The 13,693-nt window shown below is 38.4% G+C and overlaps 1 pseudogene; it reads right to left on the bottom strand.

The window, feature by feature from the left end:
* Positions 1-4,126: 4,126 nt before the first annotated feature.
* LOC122477706 lies at positions 4,127-5,435 on the bottom strand (annotated as a pseudogene).
* Positions 5,436-13,693: the final 8,258 nt, after the last annotated feature.

Raw genomic sequence — 13,693 nt, 5'->3', positions numbered from 1 at the left:
ACTACCACTTTGTATTATAACTTAACGTCTGGGAGTGATGCTTCCAGCTTCACTTTTCTTTTTCAAGATTGGCTATTCAAGGTCATTTGTGGTACCATGCAAATTTTAGGCTTGTTGGTTCTAGCTCTGGGAAAAATATAGTTGGTATTTTGATAGGGATTGCATTAAATATGTTGATTGCTTTCAGTAGTATAGACATTTTAACAATATTTATTCTTCCAATCCATAAGCATGGAATATCTTTCCATTTCTTTGTGCCATTATCAATTTCTTTCATCAGTGTTTTATAGTTCTCAGAGTACAGTTCTTTTACTTCTTTGGTCAGGTTTCTTCTTCGGTATCTTATTATTTTTGGTACAATTGTAAATGGGATTGATTCTTAATGTCTCTTTCTGCTGCTGCATTATTGGTCCAGTGTGTCACTCAAAGCCATCGTTTTCTGCCTTATTTTCTGTTTAGATGATCTGTTCCTTGACATGAGAGTTTGTTAAACTCTGCTAATATTATTGTGTTATTATTAATTAGTTCATTTATGTTGGTTATTAATTATTTTGGGTATTCCATGATGGGTGCATAAATATTTACAATTGTTATATGTTCTTGTGTGATTGTCCCCTTTATGAGAATATAATGCCCTTCTTTGTCTCTTTTTAAAGTGTTTTAAGTCTAATTTTCCTGATATAAGTATTGCTACTCCACCTTTTTTGGCATCCATTTGAATGATAAATGTCTATCCATCCCCTCACTTTCAATCTGCAGGTATCTGTAGGGCTAAAGTGAGTCCCTTGTAGGCAGCATATAGATGGATCTTGTTTTTTTCTCTCTATTCTGACACCCTATTTATTTTGATTGGAACATTTAGTCCATTTACATTCAGAGTAATTATTGATAGATATATATTTAATGTCACTGTGTTACTTGTTTCGTCATTGTTTCTGCAGATTTTCTCTGATCTTTTTTTTTTTTTTTTTGGTCACATTTTGTCTCTCTTTTGCACTTAAAAGACCCCTTTAATATTTCTTGCAGGGCTGGGTTAGTAGTCACAAACTCCTTTAATCTTTGTCTGCCTGGGAAAACCTTTAACTCTCTAGTCTGAATGATAGCCTTGCTCTGTAGAGTATTCTTGGCTGCAAATTTTTCCTATTCAACATTTTTTAAAATATATCATACAACTTCCTCCTGGCTTGCCAAGTTTCTGTTGAGAAGAAACAATGTACGTTTTGGTGTTAGCCTACTTTTATTGATTTGGATGGAAATTTTCTGTGCTTCCCATGTCTGGATATTGTTTCCCTCCCCAGATTAGGGAAATGTTTAGCTATTATTTCTTCGAATAAATTTTATGCCTCCTTTTGTCTCTTCTTCTTCTGACTCCTATAATATAGATGTTGTTATATTTGATAATATATATGTTTGATGTAGTCATTGAGTTCCCTATGTCTATTCTGATATTGCATAATTCTTCTTTCTCTCTTTTGTTAATCTTCATTATTTTCTGTTATTTTTTTCTTCTAGGTCACTAATTCATTCCTCAACCCTTTCTAGCCTGCTTTTCATTACAGGAAGCTTATTTACAATCTCATTTATTGCACTCTTCATCCCTGATTATTTCTTAAGTCTTTTACCTCTGTAGTAAGGGTCTCACTGATGTCTTCTATTTCTCAATCCCAGTGTGTATCTTCATGATTTTTGCTTTAAATTCTCTGTCAAACACGTTATACCTGTTTCACTTAGATTTCTGGCCATGGCCATGTCTTGTTCTTTCATTTGGGATGAATTCCTGCCTCCTTGCACTTTGTCTAAACCTCTGCCTTCTTCTCTGTGTTAGAAAATCCAGTTATGCCACCTGCTTCTGAAAGTAGTGGCATTATTAAGAAGACTGCTTCTTCAGGGAGTTTCTCCATTGTGTGCTGCATGTTCTCTGCTGTTGGGTCTTTGCTGCTCTATCCAGTCGAATTATCTGCAGAGGCTCTCTTTACCTGCTGTTGGCAGTGTTTGGTGCCTGACCAGAATGTGGTGAGTTTTAGCTAGCTGTACTCTGGTCTTCTTGTGAAATGGTATTTGACCATTTCCGCCAGAACTGAGGACTTGCAGGACTCTCTGATCAGAAGATGTCGTATGGACAGGAGTCTGTTTATTTTCTGAGTTAGGGATCTGCTGCACTGGGACTGAGGCAAGCTTGACTGAGAAGGACAGTCCCACCAGAGTTCCAGGGTTTGGGATTTGCTGTAAGAAAGTTAGGAAGCCAGTGTAGGAACTGAGCTTCTTCTAGCAGGTGGTTCTGTGTTTATGCTGAGGGGCAGGGTAGGGAAATGGCACTGGACAGCTCCTTTGTTCCAGGAGAGTTATCTCCATGAATTCTGTCTCTCAGGGGGCATACTCCAAGAAGAGCTAATAATTTCCCCTCTGTGTGCCCCAGAAGTTCTTCAGATATTTGTTTTCATGCTTTCTGCTCCCAGGTTGTCTATCTTCTCTCCAGAAGTAGCACAGTGTCCTCAGGGCCAAGGCCTCAGACCTTTAAAACTCCAGGCTTTAAGCCCTGCTTGTTGCAAAGAACTCACAAAATTCTGCCCCTTTTGTTTTCCAAGCCAATTGCTTAGGGAAAATATTCTCCTTGTGCGTTCCTCTCTTTCTTGCCCTTCTCCATGATCATGGCTCGCTCCCCTCAGCATCAGCTGCAATCTCTTTCTCACCTAAGCCATGTCTCTGCACTTCCTACCTCCGATGATGCCTCTTCTCTCCCTTTAATTGTGGAGTTTCTTCTATCAGTCTTCAGGACAATTTCTGTGGTATTTATGTTGATTTCATTGTTATCTAGTCATGTTTGTGGGAAAAGACTAGCCTGTGATCCTTCTACTCTGCCACCATCTTCATCTGCCAAAAGCACTTTCCTCTCTTTTTTAAATTAGTTTTTTTTTTTATTTGACTGTAGTTGACACACAATGTTCCATTAGTTTCAGGTGTACCAAATAGGGATTTGGCAAGTTTATGCATTAAGTTTTACTCTATTTTCCCCCATTGTAGCAAATGTTATTTTCTGTTTCTGTTCTGATGCACAAGCACTATTAAAAAAATTCATACAGAGAAAATAGGTTGTGAATTTACAACCTTATAAAGACAAGAAAGTAAGCCTTTATAACCTTATAAAATTGGCCACTGCTTTATTAAATACCATTTTATGGGTACCTGGGTGACTCAGTCGGTTGAGTGTCTGACTCTTGATTTTGGCTCAGGTCATGACCTTGCAGTTTCATGAGTTTGAGCCCTATGTGGGGCTCTGTACTGAACGTGCAGAGCCTGTTTGAGATTCTCCCTTTCTGCCCCTCCCCTGCTTGCACTCCATCTCAAAATAAATAAGTAAACTTAAAAAAATAAAATACCATTTTAATGAAACCCCATATGTGAAATTTTAAGTTTAAAAACTTTCAATGATAGTGATTTGTATTACAAAATTTTATTAAAAAGTCACAAAGATTTGAAACAATATCAATTTTCATTCTGCATTCATAATGATATTCAATTCACCAATATTCTCTTTATATGTGTCTTTACTTGTGAGTAATGAGGTCTAACTAAAAAACTATACACATGAGTATTATTCTTTATTAATTCATTCTTTAAAATCTATCAAGCAAAGTTGTGACTGAGGTTGTATATAGAGGAAGTAATATAAACATTTCGTTGCACAATTGATTTTAATTTGCAAATTAATAAACATTTTCTAACTGACTGACAATATACACAAATAGGCATCACATCACACACACTCATAGACGTTCAAACAAAGAGATATGATTGCAAACCCTGAAATTCTGAAGCTTATGAAATGTGTTAGAATACAACTGTGTTTTGTGTTTAAGTTGTATGTGTTGTGTATGAATTTCATGATACATTTGAGATATTTGGTATGAATCTGAATTGTTCATTTCTTCAAGGGGAAAATGGAAATTCTCATAGATATTTCAAGCTCTAAGGATATTAATTTTCACAACTCCTATTAATATTAAAAAATGTTTCCTCTTTAGTCTACTTTGCTCTAGTATGTATTTTTAAAATAAAGTCAGGATCCTATTCTGTATATTTTACAATTTTTGGACAATTCACTTATGTCCACTGATTCTAAATTTACTTTTTGTTTCTTGCAGGAGAAAGTGAGAACATTGGATCCATTTCTGAGGAACAGGTGTGCAATTTATTCTGGTGCTCATTACTTTCTATAAATAAAGATATTTTACTATCCATAGAACAGCATGTTTCCATTTGGATAGAAAATATAGTCATGAATAATTCCTTCAGAAGGAGGATTTTGGAGATGAAAGGAAGGAGGCCATGTTTTCTTAAGGCATTGAACAGTACCATTTTTTAAAAATATTCAAGGTGACATAGCTAAACTGATAGAGAACATAGATTATTCTAGTTATTTATTTGATTATATTATCTTGGAATCATTCAAATTTGTAAGAGAGATAGTTTGAAGTTTCTCCTTCCTGTGATGAATTTCCAAAGCACTGTCCTTGCATCTCACATGTGACTGAAGAGCCAACCACTGTGGTCCAAAAACCTACTGTGGAATTCTGAGGTCGTAAAATAATGTACAACGCAATCAAGGCAGCAATTCAGATCTGCAAGACAGAGAAATGATGTAAAAACATAGGATGATCTTAAAAAAGAACAGTTTGAAAAGACATGTTGTTTCACCATCATATAGAATGGGAAGTTGAGGTGGTAAGGAGGGAAACACAATGAACACCACTGCATATATCAGAACCAGCAACAAAGACTTCTTTCTCTCTTTGGTATTCTGAGCAGGAACTTGGAATTCCTGTAAATATTTTCTCGTTTTCCATGTGCAATACGTTATAATGGCAACAGGTAAAAAAAAAAAAACAAAACAAAACAAAACAAAACTTCCAAGTTTAGCTACAGTTATCATACCAATGGAGGAAGCCATGCTAATGTGCTGAAACCCTAAATTGGCAAAGCAGTATTCAGTGTTGTTGGCTAAGCCAGCACTCCTCAGAATTGGAGGTGGCAAACAGGCAGTCCCCACAACGATCCAGATGCCAGCACTGGTGCCTGCATCATACCTACGCTTCCAATCTCTGGCTCTAAAGGGCTTGAGGAGAAGGAAACATCTCTGAAGACTGATACACATCAGGAAACAAATGCTGGCACACATGTAGAGATACTTCGAGTAGAAGCACAGCAGGCAAATGGGCTTTGTGAAGGGCCAATGGTGGCTAATGAAATTGTAAATCTGGAGAGGTAAAGACAGCATATGAGCAAGATCAGCTACAGAGAGGCTGATCATGAAAATGATGGCTTTATTTTTCTTGTTGATGAAGTGGCACAGAACCCACAAGGCTGCACTGTTGGCCGAAAGACCAGGGATGAATATGACGATGTAGGTGGTTGCATTGAGAGTACTGAAAGGACATTTGAATATCTGTGCACTTTGTTCTTATATTGGTTGCACTGTTACTTCCCACCTTGAGGATGTATGTTCTTTCCTTAAGGAAAACATTAGAGTGATATTTTCTGCAGATAACAGAGTAAAAATAGGGTCAAGGGCATGTCAGTCTATGTTTGGGTTTACAAATATATTTGTGTCCACCAAAGAAGTATTAAAGTGTGAACTTTCACAAATTCAAAGGTCTTTTTCATGTAAGCTGAAAATATCATGGCAATCTACAATTATATGACAATATTGTGAAACACAGTTTCAGAAATCAAGGGAGAAAATGGCAGCATAGGGGGACGCTGGACTCACTGCGTCCTGCTGATCACTTAATTTCCACCTACACCTGCCTAAATAACCCAGAAAACCACCAGAAGAAGAGCAGAATGGATTCTTCAGAGCCAAGTGCAGACGAGAGGCCCACGGAAGAGGGTAGGAAGGGTGGAGAGGCAGTGCGAGCTCCACAGACTGGCGGGAGGGAGCCAGGGCAGAGGGGCAGCCCACCGGCCAAGCAGAGCCCCTGAGTCTGGCTTGCAAAAGCGGACAGGACAGACGGAGTGTGTTCTGACAGCAAGCGGGACATGACATCTGGAAGGTTATAACCTAACAGCTCTGCTTGGAAAACGGGAGGGCTGGAGGACAACGGAGGGAGAGTTGTTGAGCCCCAGCCAACAGAGCGCAGCTTGGCCGGGAACAAAGGCGCTCGCCAGCACCATCTCCCCTGCCCATCCCCCAGCCAAAGTCCCAAAGGGAACCAGTACCTGCCAGGGAACTTTCTTGCACCGCGCAAACACCCAACACTATGCTTCTGCAGATCCATTCCTCCAGCGAGGGGTCTGACTCCCTCCCGGTGCCACAGGGCCCCTACAGAAGTGGATCACTGAAGGAAAAGCGAGCTGAGCCTGCCCCTCCTGCCCCTGTGCACCTTGCCGATCCACCCCACCTAATACGCCAGATCCCTAGCACCACAAGCCTGGCAGTGTGCAAGTATCCCAGATGGGCCACACCACCCCACAGTGAATCCCGCCCCTAAGAGAGGGAAAGAGAAGGAACACACCAGTCTGACTGTGGTCCCAGCAGTGGGCTGGGGGCAGACATCAGTTCTGACTGCAGCCCTGCCCACCAACGCAAGTTATTCAAGACAACACAGAGGAAGTGCCCCGGACTTCTACACCACTCCAGGGACTATCCAAAATGACGAAAAAGAAGAATTCCTCTCAAAAAAATGTCCAGGAAATAACGACAGCTAACTAACTGATCAAAAATGATTTAAACAATTTAACAAAGTGAATTTAGAATAATATTCATAAAATTAATCGCTGGGCTTGAAAACAGTATAAAGGAGAGCAGAGAATCTATTGCTACAGAGATCAAGGGACTAAGGAACAGCCAGGAGGAGCTAAAAAATGCTATTAATGATCTGCAAAATAAAATGGAGACGACCACGGCTTAGATTGAAGAGTCACAGGAGAGAATAGGTGAACTAGAAGATAAAATTATGAAAAAAGAAGAAGCTGAGAAGAAGAGAGATAAAAAATCTGGGAGTATTAAGGGAAAATTAGAGAACTAAGTGATGCACTAAAGAGAAATAATTTACGCATAATTGGTATTCCAGAGGAGGAAGAGAGAGGGAAAGAGGATGGAAGTGTACTTGAAGAAATAATAGCTGAGAACTTCCTGGATCTGGGGAAGGAAAAAGGCATTGAAATCCAAGAGGCACAGAGAACTCCCTACAGATGTAACTGAATCAATCTTCACAACATATCAAAGTGAAATTGACAAAATACAAGGATAAAGAGAAAATTCTGAAAGCAGCTAGGGATAAACGTGCTCTAACATATAAAGGGAGACCAATAAGACTCGAGACGGATCTCTCTACTGAAACTTGGCAGGCCAGAAAGGAATGGCAGGAGATCTTCAATGTGATGAACAGAAAAAATATGCAGCCGAAAATTGTTTATGCAGCAAGTCTGTCATTTAGAATAGAAGGAGAGACAAAGGTCTTCCCAAACAAACAAAAACTGAAGGAATTCGTCACCACTAAACCAGCCCTACAAGAGATCCTAAGGGGGATCTTGTGAGATAAAGTACCAGAGACATTGCTACAAGCACAAAACCTACGGACATCACAATGACTCTAAACCCATATCTTTCTATAATAACACTGAATGTAAATGGACTAAATGCATCAACCAAAAGACATAGGGTATCAGAGTGGACAAGAAAACAAGACACATCTATTTGCTGTCCACAAGAGACTCATTTTAGACCTGAGGACACCTTCAGATTGAGAGTGAGGGGATGGAAAACTATTTGTCATGCCACGGGAAGTCAAAAGAAACCTGGAGTAGCCACCGTTATATCAGACAAACTAGACTTTAAATTAGGGGTTGGAACAAGAGATGAAGAAGGGCATTATATAAAAATCACAGGGTCTATCCATCAGGAAGAGCTAACAAGTATAAATGTCCATGCACCGAATACAGGAGCCCCCAGATATATAGAACAATTATTGACAAACATAAGCAACCTTATTGATAAGAATGTGGTAATTGCAGGGGACTTTAACACTCCACATACAGAAATGGATAGATCATCTACACACATGGTCAATAAAGAAACAAGGGCCCTGAATGATACATTGGATCACATGGACCTGACAGATATATTTAGAACTCTGCATCCCAAAGCAACAAGATATACTTTCTTCTTGAGTGCACATGGAACATTCTCCAAGATAGATCACATACTGGGACACAAAACAGCCCTTCATAAGTATACAATAATTGAAATCATACCATGCATACTTTCAGACCACAATGCTGTGAAGCTTGAAATCAACCACAGAAAAAAGTCTGGAAAACCTCCAAAAGCATGGAGGTTAAAGAACACCTTACTAAAGAATGAATGGGTCAACCAGGCAATTAGAGAAGAAATTAAAAAATATATGGAAACAAACGAAAATGAAAATACAACAATCCAAACGCTTTGGGATGCAGTGAAGGCAGTCCTGAGAGGAAAATACATTGCAATCCAGGCCTATCTCAAGAAACAATAAAAATCCCAAATACAAAATCTAACAACACACCTAAAGGAAACAGAAGCAGAACAGCAAAGACAGCCCAAACCCAGCAGAAGAAGAGAAATAATAAAGATCAGAGCAGAAATAAACAATATAGAATCTAAAAAAACTGTAGAGCAGATCAACAAAACCAACAATGGGTTTTTTGAAAAAAATAAACAAAATTGATAAACCTCTAGCCAGGCTTCTCAAAAAGAAAAGGAGAGGACCCAAATAGATAAAATCATGAATGAAAATGGAATTATTACAACCAATCCCTCAGAGATACAAGTAATTATCAGGGAATATTATGAAAAATTATATGCAAACAAACTGGACAACCTGGAAGAAAAGGACAAATTCCTAAACTCACACACGCTTCCAAAACTCACTCAGGAGGAAATAGAAAGCTTGAACAGGTGCATAACCAGCGAAGAAATTGAATCAGTCATCAAAAATCTCCCAACAAATAAGAGTCCAGGACCAGATGGCTTCCCAGGGGAGTTCTACCAGCCGTTTAAAGCAGAGATAATACCTATTCTTCTCAAGCTATTCCAAGAAATAGAAAGGGAAGGAAAACTTCCAGACTCATTCTATGAAGCCAGTATTACTTTGATTCCTAAACCAGACAGAGACCCAGTAAAAAAGAGAACTACAGGCCAATATCCCTGATGAATATGGATGCAAAAATTCTCAATAAGATACTAGCAAATCGAATTCAACAGCATATGAAGAGAATTATTCACCATGATCAAGTGGGATTCATTCCTGGGATGCAGGGCTGGTTCAACCTTTGCAAATCAATCAACGTGATGCATCATATTAATTAAAGAAAAGATAAGAACCATATGATCCTGTCAATCGATGCAGAAAAGGCATTTGTCAAAATTCAGCATCGTTTCTTAATAAAAGCCCTCGAGAAAGTAGGGATAGAAGGAACATACCTAAAGATCATAAAAGCCATATGTTAAGCCAGCTAACATCATCCTCAATGGGGAAAAACTGAGAACTTTTTCCCTGAGATCAGGAACACGACAAGTAGGCCCACTCTCACCACTGTTGTTTAACATAGTGTTGGAAGTGCTAGCATCAGCAATCAGACAACAAAAGGAAATCAAAGGCATCAAAATTGGCAAAGAGGAAGTTAAGGTTTCACTTTTTGCAGATGACATGATATTATACATGGAAAATCTGAGAGACTCCACCAAAAGTCTGCTAGAACTGATACATAAATTCAGCAAAGTTGCAGGATACAAAATCAATGTACAGAAATCAGTTGCATTCTTATACATTAATAATGAAGCAACAGAAAGACAAATAAAAAACTGATCCCATTCATAATTGCACCAAGAAGCACAAAATACCTAGGGATAAATCTAACCAAAGATGTAAAAGATCTGTATGCTGAAAACTATAGAAAGCTTATGAAGGTAATTGAAGAAGATATAAAGAAATGGAAAACATTCCATGATCATGTATTGGAAGAATAAATATTGTCAAAATGTCAATACTACCCAAAGCTATCTACACATTCAATGTAATCCCAATCAAAATTGCACCAGCATTCTTCTGAAACTAGAACAAGCAATCCTAAAATTTGTATGGAACCACAAAAGGCTCCGAATAGCCAAAGTAATTTTGAAGAAGAAGACCAAAGCAGGAGGCATCACAATCCCAGACTTTAGCCTCTACTACAAAGCTGTCATCATCAAGACAGCATGGCATTGGCACAAACACAGACACATAGACCAATGGAATAGAATAGAAACCCCAGAACTAGACCCACAAACGTATGGCCAACTCATCTTTGACAAAGCAGGAAAGAACATCCACTGGAAAAAAGACAGTCTCTTTAACAAATGGTGCTGGGAGAACTGGACAGAAACATGAAGAAGGTTGAAACTAGACCACTTTCTCACACCATTCACAAAAATCAACTCAAAATGGATAAAGGATCTGAATGTGAGAGAGGAAACCATCAAAACCTTAGAGGAGAAAGCAGGAAAAGACCTCTCTGACCTCAGCCACAGCAATTTCTTACTTGACACATCCCCAAAGGAAGGGAATTAAAAGTAAAAATGAGCTACTGCGACCTCATGAAGATAAAAAGTTTCTGCACTACAAAGGAAACAATCAACAAAACTTAAAGGCAACCAACAGAATGGGAAAAGATATTTGCAAATGACATATCGGACAAAGGGCTAGTCTCCAAAATCTATAAAGAGCTCACCAAACTCCACACCTAAAAAACAAATAACCCAGTGAAGAAATGGGCAGAAAACATGAATAGACACTTCTCTAAAGAAGACATCCAGATGGCCAATAGGCACATGAAAAGATGCTCAACGTTGCTCCTCATCAGGGAAATACAAATCAAAACCACACTCAGATATCACCTCACGCCAGTCAGAGTGGCCAAAATGAACAAATCAGGAGACTATAGATGCTGGAGAGGATGTGGAGAAATGGGAACCCTCTTGCACTGTTGGTGGGAATGCAAATTGGTGCAGCCATTCTGGAAAGCAGTGTGGAGTTTCCTCAAACAATTAAAAATAGCCCTACCCTATGACCCAGCAATAGCACTGCTAGGAATTTACCCAAGGGATACAGGAGTACTGATGCATAGGGGCACTTGTATCCCAATGTTTACAGCAGCACTCTCAACAATAGCCAAATTATGGAAAGAGAGTAAATGTCCATGAACTGATGAATGAATAAAGAAATTGTGGTTTATATACACAATGGAGTACTGCGTGTCAATGAGAAAGAATGAAATATGGCCCTTTGTAGCAACGTGGATGGAACTGGACAGTGTTCTGCTAAGTGAAATAAGCCACAGAGAGAAAGACAGGTACCATATGGTTTCACTCTTATGTGGATCCTGAGAAACTTAACAGAAACCCATGGGGGAGGGGAAGGAAAAAAAAAGAGGTTAGAGTGGAAGAGAGCCAAAACATAAGAGACTTTTAAAAACTGAGAACAAACTGAGGGTTGATGGGGGGTGGGAGGGACGGGAGGGTGGGTGATGGGCATTGAGGAGGGCACCCTTGGGATGAGCACTGGGTGTTGTATGGAAACCAATTTGACAATAAATCATATATTGAAAAAAAAAAGACATCAAAAAGATCACTGTTTTCGCAATAACCTCAGTCAGGTTTTCCCCTCAGTAGTTTCAGGAATAATCAAACTTGTAGAGATAACCAACAAGGAAGACCTCAGTGGTAAATTCATATATATATATATATATATATATATATACATATGTATGTATATATATATATATTCCATATATATTCTATATGTATATTCCATATATTCCAACACTTTGTAAGTTTCCACATTTTAGTGTTATAGTTGTCTCCATTTGCATTGTCATATTTTGAGATCTAGCTGAGTTCCAAATCATCAATGCTGGGAAAGAGAAAACTTAATCCATTTTAAACTGCAGTCTTATCAGGAATTAAGTGATTTCTGAGATGAGTCTGTAAATGGAAGGATGGAAGTTTGGAAAAAAATAGTGCAATGCAGATAAACTTTGACTCCTTCAGAATTTGAGGACAAAATTAGTCTTGTTTGTATGTCATGTTACTTCTCAAACACTTCTGTAACTTTAAAGATCTGTGTATATACAGAATTATGGTATCTTCAAACATTGACATTGGTCAAGACTATCCTTGCTACCATTTCAAACAACTACCAAAGTATGTGAAAAACTAGAGGGTATCTTGTGGTAGTTGCAGAAAAAGAGGCTATCTCTACCTCAGCTTTTGAGGCAAGTTCAGTGAAAATTTACTAATTTTGAATAGTTACATTCTTAACAATCATAATTGTTAGAAAGTTCTCCCCTTTAGTAGGTTAACATCTATATGCATGTCATTTTAACCTAATTTTGTTTATCAAATTCAAGTAAGAATAAAGCTTGCCCCCTGTTGCACATGAAACTCTTTAATTATCTGAAGATGGCAATCCTGTCTCTCTCAAATCTTCCATTATCCAGGTTAAAAATTCATTCCTACCATGCAGAGTCCCTGTTATTGGTTTTCTTTTGGATCAGAACATTATTGCTTTTGGCCCAAAGCCACTACAATACAGTTTATTTTAACCCTTGAAAATGACAGTTTACCCAAATGCTTGATATCCTCAGGAAATATAACATGCCTCTGATTGTAGAAACAAAAAGGTAAATGGGATTTGACTACTTCCTTGTACTTTTTATTGCTTGCAAAGGTAGTTAGTTTGTTTCACATTTTATGGAATTAAAGGGAAATCGAGACACACTTAACATTAACTATTGAAACCAGCACAGAATCTAAGATAGTGCCTACTCAACCCAAAATACAACCAATTCAAAATTGTAAAAATTCAGTAAACACACACACAGCTCACACAGTGCAAACAATCTATCTGATGCCTTTGTGCCATGTGGTGCTTTCTGATAGACTGTATTTGCTGAAACTTAATTGCAGTCAAACAGCTCATTCAAATAAACAACTACTTTGTATGTTTTTTTTTCCCACTGAGTTAACAATTTTGCTAAATCAGCCAGTTAGTCTAGGAAACTGTAAATAGATCCAACACTATCTGTTTTTGTGGGGTTTTTTTTTGTTTATCCACTGAACTAACGAAAATAATTGAACTTGTGCTCTGTACACTCAGTTTAAATAAAAACTCATGTAAACTTGAACCAGAATTATTTTTGAAGCAAAATTTAGAAACCAGTTAACATACATGAAATCCTCCTGATCATAGTCAGTTTTGTTAAAATAATAATTACAAATCACTGAATGCTGGGGTGCCTGGGTGGCTCAGTCGGTTGAGTGTCCAACTTTGGCTCAGGTCATGATCTCACGGACCATGAGTTCGAGCCCCATGTCGGGCTCTGTGCTGACCACTCAGAGCCTGGAGCCTGCTTGAGATTCTGTGTCTCCCTCTCTCCCTCTCTGTCAAAAATAAACATTAAAAAAAATCACTGAATGCCTATGTTGGACAAGGTGCTATACTAAGTCCTTTATATACACTCTCTCAATATGTCCCTCCCAGCAGTCCTATACTACAGTAGAACATTGCCACTGTTTTATAGCTGGGGAAACTGAGGTCCCAAGAAAAGCAACCCTCACTTCAAGAAGCCTTTCTTGACCTCTCCAAACCAGAGGTCACTTCTATAGCCTCACAGTATC

Source organism: Prionailurus bengalensis, chromosome X (assembly GCF_016509475.1).
Source record: "Prionailurus bengalensis isolate Pbe53 chromosome X, Fcat_Pben_1.1_paternal_pri, whole genome shotgun sequence".
Taxonomy (NCBI): domain Eukaryota; kingdom Metazoa; phylum Chordata; class Mammalia; order Carnivora; family Felidae; genus Prionailurus; species Prionailurus bengalensis.
Note: the sequence above shows the minus strand (reverse complement) of the source record. Positions and strands in the feature narration are given on the sequence as shown.